This window comes from Corvus brachyrhynchos, unplaced genomic scaffold (genome assembly GCF_000691975.1).
Source record: "Corvus brachyrhynchos isolate BGI_N302 unplaced genomic scaffold, ASM69197v1 scaffold412, whole genome shotgun sequence".
In the NCBI taxonomy this organism is placed as follows: domain Eukaryota; kingdom Metazoa; phylum Chordata; class Aves; order Passeriformes; family Corvidae; genus Corvus; species Corvus brachyrhynchos.
Genome location: NW_008236761.1, coordinates 1,166,340 through 1,193,283, shown reverse-complemented (window position 1 = coordinate 1,193,283; position 26,944 = coordinate 1,166,340). Strand labels below are relative to the sequence as shown.

General features: G+C 45.5%; 1 protein-coding gene across 5 annotated transcripts in view; it reads right to left on the bottom strand.

Moving 5' to 3' along the window:
• Positions 1–26,944, bottom strand: part of FAM168A (family with sequence similarity 168 member A) — a 131,431-nt gene that overhangs the window by 73,577 nt on the left and 30,910 nt on the right. For 3 of the 5 annotated variants that reach the window (XM_017727109.1, XM_017727108.1, XM_017727110.1), the window contains exon 2: positions 20,016–20,099. The gene's annotated coding sequence lies outside the window, so the exon portion shown is untranslated. Of the gene's footprint in view, positions 1–16,609; positions 16,713–20,015; positions 20,143–26,944 lie in introns of those variants that run through there. The other 2 variants (XM_008644640.2, XM_017727111.1) reach the window with 2 other exon arrangements.

The window sequence follows — 26,944 nt, the reverse complement described above, 5'->3', positions numbered from 1 at the left end:
CACTGCCAGGGATCCAGGGGCAGCCACAGCTGCTCTGGGCACCCTGTGCCAGGGCCTCCCACCCTCACAGGGAACAATTCCTTCCCAATACCCCATTCATCCCTGCCCTCTGGCAGTGGGAAGCCATTCCCTGTGTCCTGTCCCTCCATCCCTTGTCCCAAGTCCCTCTCCAGCTCTCTTGGTTCAGTGCCAGGGGAACATTTGGACTCAATGTTCTTGGAGGCTGTTTCCAACTTTAACAATTCCATGATTGTACCTATGACTGATAATTTAATTATTCTTAGAATTCAGTGTTGATTTTACAACACACTCAGGTGTAGCCAGAATAAACCCACCTGCTTTAAGCACACAGAGCTGTCTGTAGCCTCACCGCTTCATATTATAAACTCCACAGAGAAAAAGCCTCTTTATATTGCACAAAAGATCCCAGCACACATTACACAGCAATTCCATGATTTACAGTGCACACCCTTATTTGTGCCTTTTTGAAAAAGAAGAAAAAAAAACAGGCCTTTGATTTGCAACCAATTTGTGACACATTTCTTTTCATGCTGATAAGCCTCATCTCTGTACATAATAAGGCTTTTTTCTGCCATCATTTCTCCCTAACAATTCAATTTTCATCTTAAATGAACCCTATCAATCATACAACAGGTGCATATCACCGACTCAAGAGACAGATTTCCTTTCTCCAGATTTCTCTGTCCTCTGACAATGCCCAAATTGATAATAACTGTGATAAAACCTCCAGTCTGGTAGGGGACTAATTTTGGTAAGATTTGCTCTACTTTTTAATGAATTCACAAGTTTTTTTTCCATGCTTGGAAAATAAACTCAGTATTCCCAGAAGATGTTTTGTGAAATACTGGTGGCATGTTTTTTATTTCCTTAATAAACAACAGAAACTGAGTTCCTGGTTTCTGTTCAATGATTAATTCAGCTTTAAGAGATGATTCCAACAGCAAGGAAGAACTAACAGGGGATCTAGAAGGAATGAAGTATATAATAAGCAGCCCAGTAGGCAGCACACGCTGTGGGTAAGACAGAAACCAGGCTGGATGTGCATCCTCTGGAAGTGCAGTCCTAAGATGCTGGACAATGTGATCGGCACAAGGGACACAGGGAAAGCACAGAGCAGGGCCTGGGCAACCTTCACAGGAATTGCCAGGCAACAGGAGCGAAAAAAATGTCGTTGAGGGACAGAAAAGGAGGGCAAATTGTGAGAGTAGCCACGACCTCTACGATCTGGAGAGCCTGGGAATACACACTTCAGAAAGAACAAATGTTACACAGCAAGACACTTCCCCAAGGTCCCCCCTTTCTCTGCATTTTTTCCCAAACTGACTTCTTTCAAAAACTATAAAATAATCTGGTTATTCCTTTTCAATTAATAATATGCATTTAATCACATTTGCAATATATATTTTATATTTTCATTTCTTTACCTACACAAATTTAAACAGAATGGTGCCTGTATTGAGAATCAGAGCACAGTGAATGACACTCCACTAAGTATTTCTATAGAAATTTCCCAGGGCACAGGTGCCCCTGCATTACTGGGGCTGTGCTATCCCACCAGCATCCCTCAATGTGCTTAACACCCCTAGTGCAATTCCAAAGGAAGATGGAAGATACACAAAACAAGGAGAGGAAGATGCACTTCACACCTCTCCATTTTCTCTGGAAATTAAAACCCAGCTGTGCCCAGATTTCGGTATCAGCACAACAGTGTCAGATTTGTCCTCCCAGTGTGGCTGAGGGCTATGGAAATGTAATTACAAAGCATTTTAGGGTGGCACTTCTAATTTCCCCCTCAGGCAGCCTGTTTGCCACAGGCACCAGTTCATGTGTGTGTTCTGTGGGTGGTTAAGCCTTTGGCAGAGGAAGCCCAGGTTTCCCCCTGCTCCCACTCTCAGTTTTTAAATGAACACAAGCCTGCAGGTATTTCCACCTCGGTGTGGATGAGCTGAGGTGAAGCTGCCATTGATGCTCTCACATCCCTCCTTTGTTCAGCCCAGCCAACACTGAAAGCAGCTCTAAAAACATGAAACATGTGCCTGCACCTCTCTGGTCTTTCATCTGATGTAAAATACCTGTCACTGGCTGAAAAGAGAAAGGGAGGTCTGATACTGAAGGACAGGAATGACATTTTGGAAGGATTTTATTCTGCATTTTCACAGGAGAACACAACATCTTGGCAGAAGCAAAATATTATTACTAGGGAAAGGTTCTTCACCCAGATGGAGAACTGAACAGGCTCCCCAGGGAATGGGCACGTCCTCAAGGCTGCCAGAGCTCCAGGAGCATTTGGACAGTGCTCTGATGCACAGGGTGGGATTGTTGGGGTGTCTGTGTCCTTGTGGGTTCTTTCCAGCTCAGAATATTCCATGATTCTATGATTTGTCACGGCAGCCTTGTAGAAGGAACGGAGCAGAATTCCCATCCCCACCACAGCACCAGCTCCATAGTTACACTCCTCAGCTCTTGCTGACCCAAGACTTGTAATCTCCTTCTGCTGGAGTATGTTTGATACAAATGCTAATCCTCCTGATTTGCAATTCACTGTTGCCATCTGATCCTGAAAATCTTCTGCAGACATCAGAGCAGGAAAACAGAGAACTGAACATGAGACAGAACTGCTCAGGCTGTGCTGCCAATTACCAGCAATTAAGAGGGCACTCAAAAAAATCCTCATCAGCCGCTGAAACACCCTGGAATTCGGAGCTGGCATCACTGACAAGCTTCCCGTGTCTCTCCAGCCTTGTGCATCCTGCTGTGTGCAGCCTGTCTCAGCCCGTGGCTCTTGGACAATGCGTGCCGTGAGTTACTGACTCCAGCCAGGCCACGGCCCTCAGCACGGCCCCAGCAGAGGACAGTCCGTGCTGGGCAGGAAACTCCCGAGGAGCTTTGCTCCACAGGGGCTATGTGGAAAAGCAGGATCTCCCTAGAGCTCCAGAGCACCCAGAAGAACAGTGCAGTTCCAGATCTGTCACGTGTACATTGAAATGCCAGCTGAGGGCTTTGTGACAGTCTAACAGCCAACCGGATAGGGTGCGTTAGGGAATCCCAGACTTTGGACTGGAAGGGATTTAAAGCTCATCCAGTGCCACCCCCTGCCATGGGCAGGGACACCTTCCATTAGCCCAGGGTGCTCCAAACCATGTCCAACCTGGCCTGGAACACTTCCAGGGATGGGACAGCCACAGCTTCTCTGAGCAATCTGTGCCAGGGCCTCCCCACCCTCACAGACAGAAATTCCTTCTCAATTTCTAATCTAAATTCACCCGCCTTCAGTTTAAAACTGTCCCCCTTTGTCCTATCCCCTGTGCTGAATTCTTCTTCTGCTGCCAATTTATAAAATACTGTGACAATCTTGAAAATCCTGGGATCAATAGGAAAGCCATGTAAACTGAAGAAAGCTCCTTGAGGAATGCAGGGGGACCAGATTAGAAACTTAGAGGGGGAAATTACAGAGGCGGAGGGAACGCAGAAGCGGCAAGTGCATCTCTGAATCCAAAACCAGGAACAGAGGCTGAGTCATGGCAGCTATATTTGGTATAAATCCAGAGGAATCATTCCTAAAATAGGTTAACGAAATACTAAGAAGCAGCAAAAGGAAATTCCATCTTGAATACAGAGTGAAAAACTCCATCTCGGAGAGCTTAACGTGGTAGGGGAAGCCCTCGGGTCACCAGCGTCCAAAGGGAATGAAATACTGGTGTAGCTGAAGAGGATCTTTGTTAAACATAATCCTGGAATTACAAAAGAGCCACATAAAAATACAACTCCATTTCCCATCTTGTAATCCAGTATTTAACACTTGCTTTCATCAGGAAAGAAAAAGCATCCTGTTCTGTTGGGCTTTTAAAGGCTGTGCAGTGTTTGCTCAAAAAACAAAGTAGGGCTTTAGATGACCAGCAGGAACTCCGGGGTTTACTTTCCCAGGGGTGATGAGAACAGGGAGTATGTGCAGCCCTGGAAAGGTTTGGGAACTCTCAACATTCCCAAAAAAAGAAGCTCACAGCTGCTCCAGCAGCTTCTGCCCACAACCTCAGATCATTTCCTGCTAAGCCCCTTCGCTGGATGCTCTCCACACACCCTGCTTGGTATCCTACACAACCTGGGCAAATCACTCAATTAAGTGGCTGTTAACCATGGCTGCACATCACTTCTTTCTCAGCATCAGCCTTGGGGCAATTACACATCTTACCCTGCTCTAGTTGGTGTAACCTGATGGCTGTGCCCACATCCCACTTCCCAGGAGAGGGCTGGAAGTTGTGCTGCAGCTGGGGTGGGTTTGGCTCCCTCCTGACCAGGATTTTGGGGTGATTGGGTTAATGAGGTGATCTGCTGGTCCATATCCCACATATCCTACATATTCCTGACATAAGCTGGAGACTTCATATGGGTCTGTGTAATCTCCTGACAGAGCCATCACCAGTCAACACAAAGACATCAACTACCAGAGGTTTCAGGTTAATCCAAAGCTGCTCCATAGAATTAAACTTGTCCAGATTCCTGAACTATCTCCTGAAACCTTTGCTGGGGAAACCTATGCAATAAATCAGGAATATGGATCTCTGTGAAGCACAGGCACTGGTTTAACTGGAAGCTACACACCCGAAGGTGACATTATACATGAAGTCCCAGGTCTAGTTGAGAGGAAGATGGGAGAGATGCACTGAGCAGGCCCTTCGGGCATCTAAAAACTTATTCCTCTCTTCAGCAGGGAGGCTGAGGAAAGCCTTCCAGCCAGGGAATCCAGGGAATGCCACTGCCGGCGCCTTGGCAGCTCCCCCACTCTCACCGTCAGCAACTGTCAGGGCTTGCTCTGCTCTCTCGGCTGCTAACAGCCTGGAGATGAATCATTATGGATCCCTAGACTTGCAGAACAAGGGATCATTTTTCCAGCTCCAGTCTTCTGTAACTTTTGGCTGGCTGGATCAGCAGTACCATGCCAAGAGCAAGTATTTCACCCAGAGATGCTACAAAGACATTTCCAGGCCTGGACTCAGTAAGAGGACAAGGAGAGCTATCGAATCCCAGACTGGTTTGGAGTGGGAGGGATGGGAGGGATGAGAAGGATCAGCCAGTGCCACCCCCTGCCATGGGCAGGGACACCTTCCACTAGCCCAGGTTGCTCCAAGCCCTGTCCAACCTGGCCTTGGACACTGCCAGGGATCCAGGGGCAGCCACAGCTGCTCTGGGCACCCTGTGCCAGGGCCTGCCCAGCCTCACAGGGAAGAATTTCTTCCCAGTATCTGGTCAGAATCCACCCTCTTTTAGTATAAGTGTGATTTACTTTGCTTTTCACACCTCTCTCAATGATCACTGAAAATTCACAGGTTAGCAAGTAAAAAGTTCTTGTTCACAGCATTGGAACCACATTAAAAATATCCGTAAACTTAAAGCAAAACTCAAAAGAAATTACAGAGATCTGCTTTGTAAAATACAGAAATTTGGCTATTCCTAAATGATAGGAAGAGGCTACAGAGACGCTCCCAGGGCTGGAGCCCCTCTGCTCTGGAGCCAGGCTGGGAGAGCTGGGGGTGCTCACCTGGAGAAGACAAGGCTCCACGGAAACCTCAGAGCCCCTTGCAGGGCCTAAAGGGGCTCCAGGAGAGCTGCAGAGGGACTGGGGACAAGGCATGGAGGGACAGGACAAGGGGAATGGCTTCTCACTGCCAGAGGGCAGGGAGAGATGGGTTATTGAGCCATGGAGTCTTAATCCACACTGAGAGCTTCAGAACAGCCCATCAACACTTGGTCCCTCTCACTCCCTGCTTTCCTTGGATCCACGGAGCTGTTTGGGCTGAACGAGCAATTAGAGTATGAGAAAACAAATGGCTCCATTTGGCAACTTCTTGCAAAGTGTCGTTTTGAGACAAGCCAGGTCATGTCACCACTAAATGACTCCAGAATAACTGCCTTCAGGAGAACTGGAATAAAGGGATGAAACTTTTCAGGCAGCAGAGTCTAGGATGGTGAATCAGATTGCACCAATTCAGCTTCCATTGGATTTTGTAATTAACAGCAGAGTTGACCATTCCTCATTATCAGGGCCACAGAATCATCCACAGATTTGGGTGGGAAGGGATCTTTTCAAGGTATTTAGTGATTGCAGAAAAGATGCACATTGGGTAAAGTATTCATATGCTGAGTGTGTCTATTTCCTTTTCACTTTTTATTCAAAATCCCAAAGCTTTTCCACATACGGAGAACTAATCCTCTGCTAAAATGCCTTTGGGACCACAGGGATGCCACTGGCCTGTTGCACTGCTCCTGGGCTAATCCAGACAAATTTTTAGCAACTCTGAGGGCAGGAACTCCAGTGTACAATCAATCCAATGGTGCTACAATTAATTCTTATTCTCTTCAAAGTGTTCTTGGTTCAGAGCAGTAAAACAAGACCAAAACATACTAAATCAGCCAACTGCACCACTTAGAACTCATTCCCTGGCCCAGAAATCAGCTACAATCTGAGAAAGGGCTCGTGGCTGTCATGGCTTTGTTGGAATTCACTCTGCCTGATCCCTCGGATTTCTGTTATATCCAAGGCACCCTGGACAGGGCAAAGTTTCTTTGTGCTTCACTGAGATGCCACTTTGGGACAGCTGTAAGAGCCCCGCTATTCCAGAAGTGTTCCAGTGGTTTGAGCAGCATAAACAGTTGATGTTTCCTGGGATGAGACCAGCTGGGATGACCAGTAAACACCGTCCTGTTTAACTGCTGCCAACACGTGTTTCAAAGTCCCCTTCTAAATCAACCAGCATAACCTGAACTTCCAGAAACACAAAACACATGGGGGAATTTTCCACTGGATTTTATGTTCAGCAGTTGCCCACGTCACACAAACCACCAGAAAAACAGACAACAGGGCCCAAATCCATCCTTCATTCACTCAGCCATAGAAGGGCACCGTGAACTCACTGCTGATTTCAAAGCCAAAGCTGCTCTTTACAATTCAGATGAGAATCTGGCAAACACCCTTTTTTCCAAAGCATGAATCCTGCTTTTCCACTGCAGTCTCATCACAGACAGGGCCAGCTGGGGGAGAGGTAATTGATATTTTTTTCTGAAAGACAGGACCTGCATTCTATGCAAATTAATGTTTAAAGTACAGTTTTAGGCTAGAGTCTGCAGTTTAGTGATGCCACCTCAGAGAATGTTCCTTCCCAACCTGTCACTGCCAAGTGAGTTCTAGCAGCTCATTTAATGCAGAACTAGAAGAAAATTGGATTCTTTAACCTGAATTTAATATTCATAATTAGCTTTTAACTTCAAAACGAGTTAAAGATGAAAACCAATTTTAAAATGTAATTCCAAGAACATATTTACTTATGGCTTTTGAGCTATTCCAAGGCCAGAGATTGCTGGGTCCTTATACTAGGAGCATGTCCTACAGGGTATTTACCAAGAAATTCCAGGGGATTTCTAGTTATTAGAGAAAGACAATCTGACCTGACAACTCCCTTTTCAAAGGTTTCCTGAAGCACAGGTGAAAGAGCTGGGAGTTATTCTGGGAGAAGGATTTAGCACCGGTAGGGTTACAAAAGACATCCCAGCATCCTGAGGTTCAGCATCCAACTGGCACCAAGAGGCTTTGCCAGCCCCAAATAAAGTTGTTAATACAGCAGCCCTCACCCCCATCAGTGGCACTTTCCTTAGGTATCCTCACCACAGTAACTCCAAAAATGAGGAATTTTAAGGCTAAGTCAGAACACTCAGTTCAGTTGCTTAAGGAACTTCAGATTCTCTTTTTCTTTCCCCAGCTTCCTGCAGGTTTCTCTCACGATGTCCTTCCCAGCCAAGAGCAGCAAATGGAAATCTGCTCCACATCCGTGTGAGATAATGGTCTAATACAAGTGGAAAGTATTTCCTTACACCAGGAGAAAACAGCCATCAACAAGACAAATAGGTGGAATTGCTCATTCCTAAGTGTTTCCGGATGAGCAGGAAAAGGAAAAAAAAAGAAGCTCTGGCTCTCCCTGAAATGAATCTGAAAGATATCATTTCTCCTACATCCCAGCATCAAATAAACTGCCACCAAAAGCCACACATGGTGTTCCCATCTTGGGAATACTGTACATCCCCTGCTTTATTTCGGGATTTCTGATGTATTTTTGCAATAGCAAGAGCTGTGTTTACCATGAGGACTCTGAGGGCTGAGCATGCCGTCAGTCATCCGGAAATTCTGCAAACAGCACTTCAGCTCTTCCCTGCCAAGAATAAAATCCTATTTGGGACAGGGGAAAAGCCAATGTTCTCTAAAATGAGTAGGGTGACATGGAAATCTGCATCTGTTCACTGGAGGATTTAAAATATGGATCATTTCATGTAAGAAAAGTCCAAAGGTGGGAAAATTAAAGGCAACAGACTCTGCCTGTGGTCTGCTTGAGGAATGTGAGAGAACCTCCAGTGGGAGAACAGGAGAGCAGGGAGGAGGATGCTCACTGGAAAACAAAATAATGGGAAACAAATGAGTCAAAATCCAAACCAAGGAGAGCTTAAACAAAACTACAGAATATCTTAAACAAGCTAGAAAGTACAAATAGCAAATATGGATGTGTTCCATGTTTATTCCCATACAAGTGTGGAAAGATTGGGACTTTCCAGAGAATTCAATGAGGAGAGAGAAACCAAATCTATATGGAAGTCAATAAAACCAAATACTGTTTGCTTAAAAAGTCAGGAATGTCCTGTCCGTGATGTGCTTGAAAATCTTTATCGCATTCAAATCGCTTACCACGTAACAGCAGAAGATTTGCCCTTATCTTTAACAAGTGTCCTAAGGATTATCATGGAATTAGCCAACGTCTCCTTTCCCATGAAGCAAAGTGGCTGGAATGCTGCAGTGCCCGCACTCAGATAAACAGACACAGCATGGGAAGCAAAATAACTCAACCCAAATCCTTCAATTGCGGCTAAAGAGTCCAGAACCGGGGAATAAACCACCTCAAAAAGCTACTTTAAAAAGCCCCAGTGAGACACTGTTAAAAAATTAAAGCTACAGGACAATAGGAAAAGGGAATGTTACGGATTAGGGAGCAGCTAAGCAATAGGAAACAGCCTGGTATTAAACATGGGATTTTCAGGCTCCCAAAAGGGTGACAGCAAGGTGCTCCCAGAGCCTTTACAGGGACCAGCAGCTGAAACTGTGAAAGAGACAGAAGAGACAAAGCAATGTTTGTGGGGATTAAATTATTCATAATAGTCATAATTAAGTTGGGAGATTCAGAGAGACCTGAGAGGAGTGCAGAGAGGGAAATCATCTGCTGAGAGATGCAAGGTAACGTGTGTGTGCTGAATAAAATAATAAATCCTGCTCCTATTGCAGTGGCTGACGTTTTAGAAAGATCCCCTAGAAGCAATTTTTTGGCTATCCAAAAATCACTTGTGATGGGGCTTCTGGAATGCTTGATTGAATGCTGTAATTTTTGTATCCATGCAATGAAAACCAAACGGCCAAATGATTAAAAAAATGCATTAAACACTGCACTTAATTATTTTTTTCAAAATGAACAGCATTTCTGAGTTAAATTCCAGGGCCTAAAGGGGCTCCAGGAGAGCTGGAGAGGGACTTGGGAGGAGGGATGGAGGGACAGGACACAGGGAATGGCTTCCACTGACAGAGGGCAGGCAGAGATGGGATATTGGGAAGGAATTGTTCCCTGTGAGGCTGGAGAGGCCCTGGCGCAGGGTGCCCAGAGCAGCTGTGGCTGCTCCTGGATCCCTGGCAGCGTCCAAGGCCAGGTTGGACGGGGCTTGGAGCACCCTGGGCTAGTGGAAGTTGTCCCTGTCCATGGCAGGGGGTAGGACTGGATCATCCTGGGATTCTCTAAAATCCAAAGGTGAGGAGGTTTGGTGTGTTACTTTGATCAGGTGGCACCACTGGAAAAAAAAATCTGAGGGAAGAGCAGCATTTGAAACTGGTTTGGTTCTTAAAAAAATCGCTTGCAGCTCAGCTCTGGAATTTTCCAGATGACAGAACTCCAGGATGGGTCAGGCTGGAAGGGACTGCAATGGCTCGTCTGGTCCCAGCTCCCTGCTCCAGCAGGGCCATCCCAGAGCACAGGGCACAGGATTGTGTCCAGAGGGTTCTGGAATATCCCCAGGGAGGAGACTCCACACCTCTCTGAGTGATTTGCTCCATGTGTGGTCACTGCCCAGGGAAGAAGTTCTGCCTCATGTCCAGGTGGAACTTCCTGGGCATCAGTTCCTGCCCGTTCCTCTTGTGCCATTGCTGGGCGCCATGGAGCAGATGTGAGATACCCTTTCCCAGATGCACCTTTACCTTTTAATTCCCTCTGCTTTAAATTCATCAGCCTGCAAAAACATTTAAGAGTCAGTAAAATCCATCTGTGTCCATTCTGAGGCCAACCCTCATTTGTGAGCCACAGCAGAGCAATACAAAAACCGGATCATAAACCTGGCATTTGGGTTTTCTTTTTTTAAACCACACCTCTTTCGCAGGTGGGACTGGAAAAGGATAAAGAAAATGGCACAAAAGATGACAATGGTGACAAGAACTGAAGGTTCAGCTCTGTGTGTGGCTTTCTGAGGAAAAAGCAGAATCAAAGGAGCAGGAAAGAGGAGGAACTCTATAAAAATACACACAGTGGAAGGCAGAGCCACAGGGAATCCCGCAGTGCTCTCTCCTTGTGCTGGCAGCACGCTCTGGAGCAGGGGGATGAGAACAAGGACAACGTACGTGTAAGGATAATTTTCTCCTCTCATTTCACCAACAGATATTCCTATTATAAACTGATTTAGTTAAATTATCAGGAGAAAAGTGATGATCTTACATTGCCCACTCTGCTCACATTATTGCCCATCCCCATGCCTCGGTGAGGTGCTAAAGGCAGCACACCACAACAATTTCTCTAAGCAATATTTGACTGATAACCTCCCATGTCCAAGCAATTCTGATTTTTCTTTTAAAGCAACATTTGCACCAGTCAATTCCTACATGGCATTCAGCTGGGATCCTACAGACACAAAACCTTCATAAAACAAAAAGCGCTTTTTTTCCCCTCAATGAATTATTTTAAGGTCGCGAAAAGAAATTTTTTTCCTCTTAAAGCAAGTTGTCTTTTTGTTTGAAGGAAAAGAATACACACATTTCCTCTTGTGTGGAAGATACTCTCATTGCACTACAGAGATCCTGCTGATGCACTTGCAGTGCCAAATAACCCTCAGGAAAATGAAGTTTTCAAACAGTAAAATCTATGGATTAACAGTTTGGAACACCCACACCCACTCTGTAACCCCCAGGGCTAAACCCAACAAATTCCTAGGCTTATTAATTAGCTCCCATGCAGGAAAGCAATGCCATGGATGCAATAATGTGCAGTCAGGATGTGTTTTATCAGTGCGGGGGCTCCGACAACAATGCAGCGCCTTGGCAGAGCGCCGCAAATTCCGACTGAAGGCTCTCCAGCCCAGCCCGCTGGAGCTGCACGTGACAAATAAAGCAATGATTCACAACTGAACTGCAGTGAGATGCTCTGGGAGGCCACGAGCACCGTGGGGATGGGAATTTGCCATTCCTGCACTCTGGCAGCTGGAGGAAGGGAGCCTAAGGGTGCGCTGGTGACATTCCGGGGTCATCGTTCCACCCCAAGAAGAGGATAAATGGAGGGGAGGAATAACGGTGAATAAGCTGCCATGGTCTTCCCATACAGCACAGTTACACTCAATTACTGTTCCCAGTCTGCAAACTCTCTGCCTGTAATCCTTTGTAAACCAACAAGAGAATTGGCTCCTCACTCCGAAATCCCACGTTATTTCAATATTTAATACAAAATATTTAGGGGTCCAGCCCGAGTCCACCAGAGGAACCAAAGCTATCAGCTTGTAAATCCCTATCCAAGCCTTTAATGAACTGACAAAGATAATCCTCGAGCAGTACCTGGGAACAACAGCAAAGCTTTACTGTTAACTTCCGATGAATAATCAGCTCTTTTCCAGGCACTTTTGCTGAAGAAACACCTTTCAAACCAGACCTACCCAAAGACAAGGCAACAGCAGCGCCACGAATGTAGAGTGCCGCTTGTTTCCATAGAATGCCAGAGTGGTTCGGGTTGAAAGGGGCCTTAAAGCCCATCTCACTCCCATCCCCTTCCATGAGCAGGGACACCTTCCCCTGGACCAGGCTGAACTCCGAGGAGAGCCTAGAGAAGAAACAAGGAGCTTCACTTTTAGGTGGCTGACGTTGTAAGTAATTAATTATCCCCCAATTGCCATAGCCCTCGAACCAAGACACCTTTCATGGATGAATGACTTTTTAGGGAGAGAATCCTGGACAGAAATCCTGCTGATAAGGCCTCACATAAATATAGAACAAACTGAAAGTGCAGTTACTGACTTCCAGCCCTGTTCTGCTTTTTGACCTTGCAATCTTGACATTAAGATGTCTTATTTTTAACTTGAAATGACACACTCAACTGTATAGAACACACAAAACACAACCATTCTCCTTGTTCCCAGCTGTGACAGCCACAAAGACTGACAGACAGGCATGAGGAGCACGCTGAAGTGCCAAGGAATCATCAGCCACAGTGTCCAACAGGCAGTGACCTGTGCTGGCACTGCTGGGATACCTCCAGTCCTGGGGGCCTTCCCAAAAAGAAGGACACTGAGGGGCTGGAGCATGTCCAGGGAAGGGAACAGAGCTGGGAAGGGGCTGGAGCCCCAGGAGCGGCTGAGGGAGCTGGGAAAGGGGCTCAGCCTGGAGAAAAGGAGGCTCAGGGGGGACCTTGTGGCTCTGCACAAGTCCCTGACAGGAGGGGGCAGCCGGGGGGGTCGGGCTCTGCTCCCAGGGAAAATTTCTTCCCCAAAAGTGTTGTCCAGTCCTGGCACAGCTGCCCAGGGCAGGGGTAGAGTCCCCATCCCCGGAGGGATTTAAAAGCCATGTGGATGTGGCTCTGAGCAGCATCTCACCTATTTGCAGATCCATGCCAGCCACGGGGCTCAGTGTGGGGCTGAGCATGGCCAGCTGCTTCGTGGATCTGACAGGAATTCCTCATGGATGTTGACAAACTGGGAAAAGCATTTTACACCTGTGAGAGGATCCATTGACCGTTTTGGTTGAGGCAGAGAACATTATTTTCACACTTTAATACAAAAAATGGACAATAAATGTGTGTAAGGAGCCCAACTCCAAAATGAGAGAGAACTTTGGGCAGAGAGAATTTGTGATTTTGCTCTGCTATAAATTTGTCTTCAGTTTTCCCAAATTTTTTGTACCTAACCTCCTCTCCATTACACAATCAGACCACATCCAATGCTAAACATGATCCTAATGATCTCCCATTAGCTAAACTTCCCAGCAGAACACTTCCAAAGAAAGAAGAGGTCTAAACCTGCCATCAGTAGAAGGAAAATTTCGAAGGACCGGGAAACCAGCTAAATTTCCTTTTCCTACTCCAAATCTGTAGCTTGTAAGGATCCATTCCCCCATGGAAAAGCTGCACAACGTGGACCCAGGGAAAGGGAGTCCTTCAACCATATGGTCCAGTAACCATAAAAGAAGTAAAAAAGCTTAACAACAGCTGCTGTGTAATATCTCCTGACTGGATACAGCATCAAAATGGGAAAAAAAGAGAGATTTTAAATGCTTGGTGTGTACAGCAGTAAGAACTCACGCATCCTGTTTCATTGACTCTGCTCCAAAGGGGCACAGACCACCAACTCCCAAATTGGACACATCCATCCCCAAGTGTATGGGGGATTTCACCCACTGAGCGACGGCAGATTAGGAGGCTTTGAGGACAATTATGTGGGATGAAAAGGAGCGAGAGGGAACCCTCAGCCTTGAATGAGCACATGGAACACCAACGTCTAGACAGTGCTGACACCTTTGTCTTTGGGAAGAGGGATTAGGGAAGCAATCTGGCTGTGCCGTCCCTTGTTTGATATGAAACCAGAAGACACTTTGGGCTAAAGGCCTGGCCCTGTTCCAGAAATCACTTTATTATGAAGGAGCTGAAGAAAAGGAGGTCTGTAAGAGCGAGAGTGAGGTTTCTGCCTGGCAGTCACAGCAATTAAACGAGCTGCCTTGACGAGGAGGTAAAAACCATCCGGATAAAACCCACAGGCTCCAAAGAGCAGAAGAAAGTAATTTGAAGAGTAGGTCAAGCCTCCCGAGGGGATTTCCTTTCCAGTTTGAGACTTAATGCTGGAGACATGCTTGGGAAAGCTGACCAGAGAGATCCTGCTGATCCCACGGATGATCCCGTAACGTCTGGATGCTCCAGCACAAGTCAAGTGTTAAAAGGGAATCTTGAAAACCGTGCGAGTTAGGATCAAAACTGGCAGAACTAGAAGGTTCCTTCTCCTTCCTCCCATCCTCCCTTTCTCCCTGCATCCCTCGCTCCCTTCCTTCCTCACTGTGAGATTGCTGGGTTAAAATGTGTCTCATCGAATCCCAGATCACATAAGAAACTTGAAAGATCCACTTCAAAGAGCTACTTTGGCAAACAAAGCATTTAAGTCAATTTAATGCTTCTCACACTGGAAAGAACCACTTCCTTCAATGGGAAAGGAAAACAAATAATGGAGATTCAAAGCCAGGAACATTTGTGGGAGCTGGGAATAACCAAGCCCAGGCTGTGGCTGTGAAGAGACGGGGGGCTCACGCTTTCCTGGCTGTTCCAGTGCTTCCAACACTATGGACTTCTCTCCAAGGATGTGCTTGAGAGTGAAAAACTAAACAGAAGCTCAAAGGCTTTCACTCTTACCCAAAAATCCATCTGCCAAACACAGCAGACGCTGGAAACTCACTGACCCAAGGACCTGGATGTGTTCAGGGAAGGCAGGAGGGAATACAGGTCTTAGGCACCTCCATGCCTCTAAAGATATTTGTCATTTCAGATCTGTGCTGCTGTTAGTAACCAATTTTTGCCAAACATGTGCTTTAAAGGCAGTTCCCATTTCCCTGAATATGCAGAGGGTATTTCCGGTTCAATACTCCGAAGTCCTCTGGTACCACCATCACCCCTCCAGGCATGCCGGAAGAAGGAAGGCAGAAGGAACCTTCTGGTTCTGCCAGGAAATGAAGGCAGAGCTGGAGAATGCAACTGTTGGCTCCTTAAGGACAAGTTGGGATGGAAACCCAATCCAACCTTCTTTTTATGGAGCAGTTAATGTGATAATATCTGAGAGAGAAGGAAACCTTACACAGACAGAGGGAAATCTTAATTCTCAAGCAGACCAGAGGCAATTACCAAAACTATAGCAATGGAATTGTTTTTTTGCAGTCAAGCACAATTATGGAAAGTGTATTGGAAAGAAAGCTTAGGCTATGATTTGCATTTCAACTAATTTTCAAACTTTTGTGTGGAGAATTGATGGCCAGAATTGGGAAGTACAGGAACTACCATACACTGAAATACACTCATCAATGTTATAATGTAGGATTTCCAAGGATACAACACAGACAGTGTTCCAGGGGTTAGGGGTTTTTGGTTTATTTTTCCCATGAGCCTGTAGAAAATGGATAAAGATGCAGAGGAAAAGAAAAAAACCACCAGTGCTACCACCTGGCTCTGCTGGGTGGCACAACAGGATGAGAGGCAAGGGGAAGAAACTGGAATGAAAGAAATTCCACCTGAAGAAGAGGAAGAACTTTACTGTGAGGTGACCATGCACTGGAACAGGCTGCCCAGAGAGGGTGTGGAGTCTCCTTCCCTGGGGATAGTCAAAACCCAAAATCCCAAGGATGAAGGACACAATCCTGAGTTACCTGCTCTTGGGGATCCTGCTTGAGCAGGGAGGTTGGACTAGATGACCTTAGGTGTCCCTTCCAGCCCCAGCCATTGTAGGATTCTGGGATTTACATGCAGCTGAAGCATTGCACAATGGGCAAATCCAAGGCTCCTGAGAATATTTTCCTTCCTGAGGTTTACCAAGGGTGCCCAGGGCTCACAACTAACCCTCGGGATATCGTTCCTGCCAATCTGACAATCCCAAGTTATCACATCCACATGTTAAAAAGGAACATTTCTGTACTGAAATATCTGCAAAGTTCTGCCCAATTGCTTTACAACTTTATTGGTTGTAATTGGCTCTTGCTCCTTCAGCCCAAGAATTTCACACAAAATTCCAATTATACAATCCACCATGAGACAGCCAGAGATACAGACCCTCTAACAAGCTTAGGCAAAAATCAAAGGGCTAAATCAAAAACTGGCTCACACCAACTCTATTCTTTGTGCAGTCAACCAAGACTAATTAATGCTTTTAATGGCAGTTTACCCCTTTTGGCGCCATAAATCAGAGCAGGCAGCTTTTCTGAATTAACAAAAGAATCTGTGAAAGGTGTAGCTCATTAAGCACACTCCCAAATTCAAATGCACTTAATCAGAACCAGGTACACTGAGCAGGACTGTACTCCAGGAGCAGGGTAATCTGCAGGCTGTACACAGGGAACATTCATTCATCAACACAAACAAGGCTGGCACACTGGGAAGAGAGGCTGAATTATACATCTGAGAGAAAGGCCCCTGCTTCCAGCACGGCTTTTGTCAGGGCAGGAATGTGGAGCACACTGCGGGAAGGCGCTGTGGAAAGGTGGAGGGAAAGGGGAGGATGTTTCCCATATCCTCACCTCAGCCACAGAGTGCTTGAACGGAGCACGCTGCTGCTGCTGAGCTGTTGGAGCAGTTCCAGACAAGGCACCAAGTTGATCAGAGGGATGGAGCTCCTCTGCTTCGAGGAAAGGCAGAGAGAATTGGGATTGTTCAGCCTGGAAAAGAAAAGCTTTGGGGTGACCTCATCGTGACCTTCCAGGACCTGAAGGGAACCTACAAGAAAGACGGAAAGAGACTCTTTACAAGGGCCTGGAGTGACAGGACAAGAGGGAATGAAGCTTACTCTCAAACTGACAGAGAGGTTTAGACTGGATCTTAGGAAGAAATCCTTCCCTGTGAGGGTGGGGAGGCCCTGGCACAGGTTGCCCAGAGAAGCTGTGGCTGCCCCATCAATGGGAGTATTCCAGGCCAGGTTGGAGCAACCTGGGATAGGTTGAAAGATGTCCCTGCCCATGGCAAGGGGTGGGACTGGATGGGCTTTAAGGTCCTTTCCAACCCAAACCATTTGGGGATTCTGTGATGCACCTAAATATGCTGTAATATCACATAGGGAAACTTCTTCCTCACATAAGGTGATGAATTTATAAAGATTAATGACCCAGGATTTCATCCTAAGAAACGCTCTTGCAAATACTTTTCTTAGTCAGATCCACTCCTCTAAAAAAATTCCCTTTTAAAGTGTTTTTGCTACAGTTTCTTTCTGAAATCCCATCTAATCCTGCCCTCTGGCAGTGGGAAGCCATTTCCCCTTGTCCTGTCACTCCGAAGTCCCTCTCCAGCTCTCCTGGAGCCCCTTTAGGCCCTGCAAGGGGCTCTGAGCTCTCCCTGGAGCCTTCTCCTCTCCAGGTGAGCACCCCCAGCTCTCCCAGCCTGGCTCCAGAGCAGAGGGGCTCCAGCCCTGGGAGCAGCTCCGGGGCCTCCTCTCAACTGGCTCTAGGAGCTCCACGTCCTCCTGATGTTGGGGGCCCCAGAGCTGGATGCAGCTCATAACTTGGCTTGACATTTTCCATATCACATGCTCTCTGAAAAGAATTTTGTTCTCCAAAACAGAGCTGGCAATGCAGGAAAACTTCAGATCTGTGAACAAAGGATTTGCTCCTGCACTAAAAAAATTCACTAAATGATGTTCCCAACAGCATGGAAGTGTCCAAGAGCTGCTGGCAAAATGCTCCACTTCAGCACTGGCTTCAGTGCATCTCCAGCCCAGTGAAGACCCCACCAAACTGGCAGAAATGCTCAGGAGACTAAAGTCCAGAAATTTTCCATATGAGTTCAGAAATGTTGAGGAGCAGAAGCATAAAGTCCAGGCCCAGTTCCAAATTCCACTCACACACACTGGATAAAAACCAGCCTAATGTAAAAGCACATTTAAAAATATTTACATCAAACCAAACCATTACAGAGATAAGAGAGGTATTCATAGAAACACATGGATTTTACACACACGCCGTGTTTAACTATTTAATCGCTGGAATTTCAATCAGGATGTGAGGGAGTGGGGTACTTCCCAAGCAGGAAACAACCTAAGTAAGCTAAGACATGGAGCACTCACACATTCAAGTTTAACTCAATTTCCTCCACCTTTTGATTTCTGAATGAACACCGAGTCTAACAGGGAGGGGTTCAACTCAAGACAAAGTCACCCAAAAGTAAATATCTGGAGTGGCTGTTGGAGATCCCCAGCAGGGCAATCACAGCCTGGAGAGCAACCCCGATCTGCTTCCTCAGCCAAGTCTCCACAGCCTCCATCAATTCCACTCTTGAGCTTAGAATTTCTAAATCTGGAGCTGGATTGGACCAGGAACCCTTGGAGCAGGAGCTTTCTCATGCAAAGCCAACACGTCACATATTCCCACTTGAAACACCATCTTGTTTTCTGGATTTCCCATCAGTTCCAGCCTTGCTTTGTCTCCCTTCTCCCATGTTGCCACCCACCAAACCCACCCTTGGCTTTGCCTCTCCCCTTCCACAGCCCTGGATTTCTGCTTCTCAGACCCCAAAAAAGCTGCACAGCCCCAGTGCTGTGGGAAAACATGCAGAAAAAAGGGACAGGAGCAGCATCAAAGACCCTTTTTTTTCAAATGTATCCTTTTTTCTAGCATGAAGAGGGGAAAAGGGGGAAGCAGGAGATGAACAGATCACTGTTGTTGCCTCAAGGCTGGCACAAGCAAGGAAAAGCTTCTCTGAAATCCTTGGCATTTTCTGTCCCATCCCACCTAAGCTGGGGTGAGCTGCTGAGGGCAGAAGAAGAAATACCCAGATTTTGTCTATACCCAAAGAGTAGGCATTGATTTAGAGCAGCTTTTCCCAAAGCAGGGCTGGAGTGCTAAATTATTGTGAGGACAAGGGTCAGAGTGTGCCCAAGGTTTGATCCCAATGCAGTGCAGCGGACCCAAGAGCAGCTGACACTTAAAGTTCATGTCATTAATGAGCAGCAAAACATATAAAATGGAAAAAGCATTGAGTCAACCCTGGTTTTTCCATACTCCTGCACAAGAGCAGCTGGATGGGGTCAGACACTTCAGCCACCCCACTGTTTTCTCTGTCCAACATGGAAGTGTGAATCCCTAAGGGAAAATTGAAGGGCAGGCACACAGGGACATTTTCCCAGCATACTTTCCAGAAGGATTTCATTCCTGTATCACAGCTCCTGTAGATCATGTTCTCCCACTGTTATAACATATTAACATATTCTATTCTCATATATATATATGTACACACACATATGCATATATATATATGCTCAGAGGGCTTGACTGGCTCAGGTCTCATCAATCATGCTGGGCACTATAAACCAAAATAAAGAGTTAAGACAGAACCTGCTCCAACCAAATTACACTGCAATGTTTCCAGCTTTCCTCTCCCAAGAAATAGAAACTATTAGAAAACAATTTGCCTGTCTCCAGGAAATGACAGAAGTTTCTACGCCTGGGCCAACCTGGGGATTTTGACCCAGCTAATGAACACAAGTCTCCTTTTTAATATAAAACAAAAATGTATTATTTACTAGGAAGATATTAAGACTAATAAACACTAAAAAAAGAAACCCTCTCACAATTCTTTCTAGGAGCAGCACGTAAGTACTCTGTGTTTTACTCAGGCTGCTGAAGACCTGATGCTTATTAACTTTCTAAATCAACACAATAAAATACACCAGGCACAGAGTGTTGCTGGAGCTTCAGCTTATGCATTTCTTGACCCAGAAATCACTTCTATTCTAAAATGTAAAATGCTTCTGTAGCAAAGTTCATTTAATAGACAGAAGAGTCCAAACCGTATCAAACAGCAACACCTACAATCCCCACGGCATCCAAGGTTTTCTGTCTGGAGGGAGCAGGGAAAAGGTCTTGGGAGCAGTAGCTAAACTAAACTGTAGCTAGAAGTGCTACAAGTGAAGGGCACAAAGACAGGATGAATTGGTACCTCTTGGACACGAGCTTCCTTGGGATGGAGATAATCCGGAGAGGAGTGTGCCTGGGCAGGGAGTCTTCACAGCATTCCAGAGCTCTGCGGCAGCAAGGACAGAGAGAGAGAGAGAGAAACACCCGTGAGGCTCTGCAGAAAACCTGCCAGAAGAAAACACGGCTCTTCCCAGCTCAGAGTGCTCTTCACCTCCACTGGGGCAGAAGGAGGAAAGGGACATGTAAGACATGCAGGCAAGGAAAGGAGGAGCGCTGGAGACACAGGATGAGAGGAGAAGGAAGGGGTACCAGAGCTGGCAGTGAGACCAAGGCCTTCCCAGCTTTCCAGAGGGAGAAAACAAAGTCCAAGCTTTCATTTAAATACTTGTTTACCAGCTGCTTGTCAGGATTTGGGACTAAACAGGTTTTAGCCTAAGTTTTACAGTTCCTACATTCTTCCTTCCCAGCTGACACAAAAGCGCAGAGAACTGAAAATGAAATCCCTCAAAATAAAATACAGCACCCCGAAAAAGCTCTCAGGGCACTCCACATGCTTTATGCATTATAGCGAGGAACAGAAACCCTACTGTTCCCACAGCAGGACCAGCTCCTCGGAACAGTTGTTTATTTTAATCAACCCAGTACCAAAAGGTTTACATTAAATATTTTTTCATGGTTTCTAACCACTGATCCTGTATTAGTTCACATTCACTCAAAAAACACTCTGGGGGAGAAAGCAGGAGGCAGAAAACATTGAATCCAGTACAACAACTGAGGTTTTTTTTGGGAGTGCTGGCACATCCCATCCTTCCCTGTAGAATTACACCACGAGACCCTTCAAGCCAGCAAATGAAACAGCACGAATTTGCAAATGAACAGAAAACAGCAAAATCTTCATTTTTATTGAATCTCTTTTTTTCCTGCCTCCTGCAGGAAGCCACCACCTGCCATCAGAGTTGGCATCCTTGCAGAGAAGTCAAAACCCACCCTGCTGATGCTCCAGTGTCCAAATAATCCCAACACTGGTGCTACCAGGAACATGAGCACACTCAGGGAAACAGGTCAGGAACATCTCCGCTCGTTGCTTCCACAGGTGCTGGACTTATGTATTTCTACATTATAAGAAGCATATTCATTGCTTGGATTTTAATTCTGGTTTCAGGCTTTTTGACTTGTTTTTATGGCCCTTCAATTCAAAGAAAGAATCCTAAAATACCTTCAGGAGAGAAAGAGTAAGTGAATTTCAGCAGAGACAAGGACTTGACAAATCTCATCCCACCAACCTCTGCAGTGGCAAATTAGTCTCTCTCTGAGCACATTCTGTACTCAAAGTAGCCTCAGTGCTTCAGGAGGTACCGAATATAACACAGCTCCATTTTAACTTCCTTCCAGGAATACACACACTCATTTATCAAGAAGACGTGGGCTGCAGCTCCACTTCCAACAGCTTCAGTAACATTTTGTAAAATTAAACAAATTACTCCTTTTGTGGCAAGAAAGAAGCCAAAAATAAGTTCAAGCAAATGGGGGAGAAAACCACCTCCCTCACATCTTCCTCCTCCCTTGGATTTCGGGAAAGCAAGCCTTGCCTGCTGCACCAGGCTCAGCATCAGCCACGGGATCACCAATCACTCCTTCTGCTGCTTTCACACCTTAATCCCCACACCTTTATCATTATTATTTCATTTCAGAGCTGCTTTGATAGCTCAATTTGCTCCAAGTCCCCATTTTGGAATACTTTTACATCCTTATGTTTGTATAAACCAAGGAAGTCCATAGGCTCTTGCTTACAAACACTAAAGGTGTGTGTCCAACGGCGCTGAATGTCCGGAAGGCTTCCAGGATTTGGCAGGAGGTCAGCACTGCCTCAGCCTTTAGTGCCGAGGGATTCTCCAAACATTCCCCCTTTTGTTCAGCTCTGGCTGCTACAGGAGAAGAACAGTCCCCACCTCTCATTAACCTCAGCAGTGGATCTCTCTTTAGCTGCAGCAGCATCAATACCCACTTGAATTGTGCTGCCACTCAGCAGATCCACCCTTTTGGGATTTTTTTTGCTCCTTTTCTGTTTTTTCTTGACCAGAATTCAAAATGATTCAGTTCAGAGTAAGTGGATGCTGCTGCTGCAGAGAGAAGCTGTGATGAGCTGCAGAGAAGGAGGCTGTCCAGCTGCCAACACACATCCCTGCCCTCTGCCACCGCTCAAAAACCAGCAGGGAACAGCCAGGATTGACCAAATTTGGATGTATTTGCAGAAAAACAATCAGCCCCAATCAGTGTCTTTGAGTGGAAGTGCAAAGACATTCATTAAAGAACGACAAAAACTAAATGAATTTGTGAGGAGTTATTAATTTGGAAAGTGTAGGGGAATAGCAGAACGTTGGGAAGTCCTGCTGGCATTAAGTCCCAGATTACAGGCAGGGAAAACTTCAAGAACACAGAAAAACAAAGCCCTACTTGTGGGGCACCCTGTGCCAGGGCCTCCCCACCCTCACAGGGAATTATATATTGGGGTATTCCTTCCCAATATCCCATCCATGCCTGCCCTCTGGCAGTGGGAAGCCATTCCCTGTGCCCTGGCACTACAAGCTCCCATAAATAGCCCTCTCCACCTTTCTTGTCAAGTGAAGCAAAGAAACCAAAGGAGGCTCCTGCAGCCCAGAATTCCTCCCTACCCTCCCACTTCCTTCTTGCTATGAAAGAGATTAAATCCCTTAATATTTCCCAAGATTACTGCAGCTACTAAGTAGGGAAGCTTGTTCCCTAATATCTTCATTAACTCCATGTGCTATTTCAAGCATTAAAACAGGATTTTTAATTCTATCCTCCCTTCTATGCCCCAAATTTAGTTTTCTTCTTTTGTTTCAGTAGCTACACTTTAATGATGATCTTATTACAATTATTCTTCTACATTTCTCCTTTTTTATCCATTGTTTTCATTCTTCTTTCCATAACATTGGACTCCAGTGGTAGGAGCTGGGTAGATGGATTATAAAATAGATTGATTTAATTAGGATGCAATGATTAAAACACCTGCTTTGGTAGATTGCAGAGGGTTCTGATAAAATAGTGGTAGTATAAAAATACACTCCACAACTGCTTATCAAATGAAGATAAAAACATTCAGCAAACGTCTGACATTCTGCAGGGTCAAATCCTAATCCGCAATATCTTGCGTTTAGCCCTCTGAGCAACCAAACGACACAAAATGGAAAGGGAAAAGTTCCCCAAAAGTCAATGTTCAATTTGAACATTGCTGAAACTGAAATTTGTTGAAAACTGCCTGTTTTCAACAATTTTTCCAAATTTCTTCTAGAATTGACTCTGGAATAATTATTCTCACTTGTGCAATTTATATATTATAAGGCACCTCGGGGTTTCTAAGTCACAAACGACTTTGTAATGAAAAGAAAACAGTTTCATTATCTAAGATTATTGTTAATTGAAGGACATATTAACTGTGCTACTGACAACAGTCAACCTCCAGAAAGTGCAGCATTAAAAATTATATGCAGCCGTTGTCTTAGAAATAAAAATAAACCTTTCAGTGAGAGCAGCCTCAGTGTGACCTTTTCCTCTACTTAAAAAAAAAATAATAAAATCGAAGCAAAACACTCCAACACAACCCTTCCCGGCATTACAAAAGAGGGATTAATGAGAATCTATTTGGACACTGGGAGAAGCCCTGGCAGGTTCATTGTGAAGGTTAATTCAGACACCTTTACTCACACAGGGAATAGAATTAAAGGCACAGAATTCAAAGGCGATAGTGAAGGGTGTGGTGTTGAGCTATGAGCAAGAAGACACCACAGAGAGGATACCAAAGACATTTGTAATGGAGCCTAATGCATTTAGGACCTAAATTCTGGAAGAATAGGGAAAAACGTTAATGAATATATACAGATTATCCGGAACGGACCCGAATTCCAGTCTGCTCCAGGCACATTTAAAAAAAAATTTAAAAAACCTGAAATCTTGAGAAACCAGAGTTACTGGCAAAAAAACCTATCCAATGAGATCCACCTGGAGCAACTGGAAGCGAAAACATCTGTGCAAATACCTAGCAGGAAATAAAGGCATGGAAAGAAATAATTTTGGAAGGCAGAGAACATTGCAGGAAACCACAGGGTCGTTCCTGGCTGGAAGCTCCTTCCTGTCTTCCCTCTCCTTAAAAACTGGCAGGTGCCTTTGTGCCACCAGGACTGCCCCAGAGCCTTACAGAGACCCGGATTAGGGAAGGCATCGGGGTTAAAAATAACCTGGGTTTGCTGTTCCCTGATCTGGTTCACCAGATGGCCCTGGCAGAGCTGGACCGGCACATCCCAGGCAGCTCAGCACCGGGAACAGGCAGCACAGGAGGAGGGAAGCTCCCAGGGAAAGCTTCACCCTGGAGTTAGGAAATACAGGGCACAACACTGATGCTGCTCAGGAGGGAAAGGCTCCCTGCTGCTTCCAGCTCCTGAGCTTCCTCCTGCCAAAGACCCATCCCCAGCACCCGGTGGAAGAATTGGAATTGTTCGGAATCACCAGCAATGGCTTTGGCCAGTCTGGACAGGAAGGAGCTTTTAAGGAAGAGGGTGAAAAGGGCCATGTGCTTCAGCAGCACCTTGCACACATCCACCATGGGAGAACATCCCTCCAGGAAAACTCCATGGAAAAACACACAATGATTCAGCGTCTCCAGGTGTGCAAAGAATTCCTAAAATTAGAGGGTTCTGCAAACTCTGGAGTATTAAGTATCCCACAGAGCCACCTTGGTTTTGTACAGGCAGGATAGAAGTGAGAACTCAAGAGGCAGGAAATCATTAAACTGGAAAAGTTGGGCATCGTTCTTCCTCCAAGAACATCCCGTTGGCTCAGCCCCCAAGACAAGTGACACGTGTCAGGATTCTGAATGTCACCCCCAACCACACCTCCCTTTGACATCACTTCCACTGTATCCTTAGAGTAACTTTCCCACTTAGAGGATGCCAGCAGAAGGCCAGAAGGGCAGAGCGAGCTTAGGAAAAGAGGCAAATCCCATCCGCATTTTTACTTACTCACCAGTTACTGATTAAAAAAAGGAGTCTAATCCCCTGGGAAACTGGAGGGGTTGCTTTTGGAGCCAAAGAGCAGGAAAAGGACAACTGCTACTGACATATCAGCACTGGGCTCCCTGCTCCTGTTGAGCCCTGGATTTTCAGATGCCAAGCTGGGAGTCGATGCAGCAGCAGGATGGGTGGATTGAAGATATTAAAGTCAGACACTCTAATCTGAACTCCTATCAGCAGATAAGAGAGACTTAAACAGAGGGAGAGCTGGTTTGCTTTTATATTTAGCTTTATTTAAGAGAGACTCATTTCTCCAAGGCCAGTCTTTCAAACATGCCAGTTTGCCAAGAAATACCGCTCTGCCCCACATCTGCCAAAGATTGTAATCCAGAAAAACACACTGAAGATAAATGCCCTCATTCTTGATTTTCACTTCATTGGGCTCAGAAAACGAAAGGGGAGTAAATTCTAGTCTAGTTTAGTAATCTGGTGCAATTTACACGGGCCAACAAGGCAGCATTGGAATCTTTTCTCCAATGTCCTCAACAGAAACATGCCAACAAAATCAATTTGGAGATTTTTGTATTGACAGAGACACTTCCTGCTGCAGTTATTTCCATCTGAAAAACCAACTGAGCCACACTGATGAAAACATTGTTTAAACTGTGATTCTGCAAGGAAAATTCACCCATTCCAGTTCTCATGTATGTCTTGGGAAAAGGAGTTCTGGGCAAAAAAGGGCTTCACAAAACTGACTGGTTTTATTTTTACTTATCCATAAACTTTCTCAAAGCAACAACTGACTATTTATCAGGAGTTTTGCCTTCCATTATACCCAAAGCACACACATTCTGCCATACCTGAGCAGCATCCCTGCGCTGAACCACACTTCATTAAGTAATTAATTGAGCGATTCAGACAGATTAGGTAGCAATAAAAATTATTTTAAGGTGAGTAACTGCCTTTCCATAAAGGTGTTCCCAAAGTTCCCCACAATCTTTCAAGGCCTTTAATTACTTTTCAATAACAAACTCACTTAAGAGCTTAAAAGCAATTAAAAATGAGTTAAGTCAACATTTCTTTCACTGGGGTTCATTAAGCACTTGTTTGAAGCAGTCCCAATCTCTCCTTCCTTTAGAAGTCACTGGCAATTTCTGTCACTGTAGACTTAATTTTTATTCACTTAATCCCCTATGCCACACAGGGACAGGTATTACAGTGTTGGTGGAAAACTTACCAAAATTCAGAGTAATATCCCCCAGTCTTTGAAGACATCATGGGGGCCCCCCCAACACTCAACTACTTCACCTTCCTGAATACTGCACCTGGATTATAAAAATTCCTGATAATATTAGAGCAAAATAACGAGCTTTCCTCCAGCTTTTGCAAAGGACTTTAATCATTTCCTGTTCCAATCCCAGTGCAGACCTTGCCTAAGGCACATTAATCCTTACCCCACACATTTGGTTCCTGCAGTCGGGTCAGGTCACCAAGCAGGCCAGAAATGGTCCCTTATTAATTATTTAGTCACTGCAGAGTGTGGATTTCCTCATTTCCGGCGCTGCCATTTCCCAAGTTTCTGGTGTCTCGTGGTGCTCCTGAACTTTCCCGTTGCCTCCAACAAATCCACTTTCTCATTCCAAACCACTCCGCTCTGCCAACATCCCCCCAATGCTGTCCTCCTCTGTCCTACCCCAGACCTACATATTCCACATGCTCCTCTATTTTATTTCCCAGTGCTGACTGCTATTTGAAAAGCACTTTTCCTTGCACAAAAAAACCCCCAGACTTTGATTCAAATAATTCCTAAAAGTGTATCTTTTTTCATTCTCCTTCACACAACAGGCTGTGTTTCAACTGTCACATGATAAAACAAGGGGGAATGGCTTCCCACTGCCAGAGAGCAGGGTTAGATGGGATATTG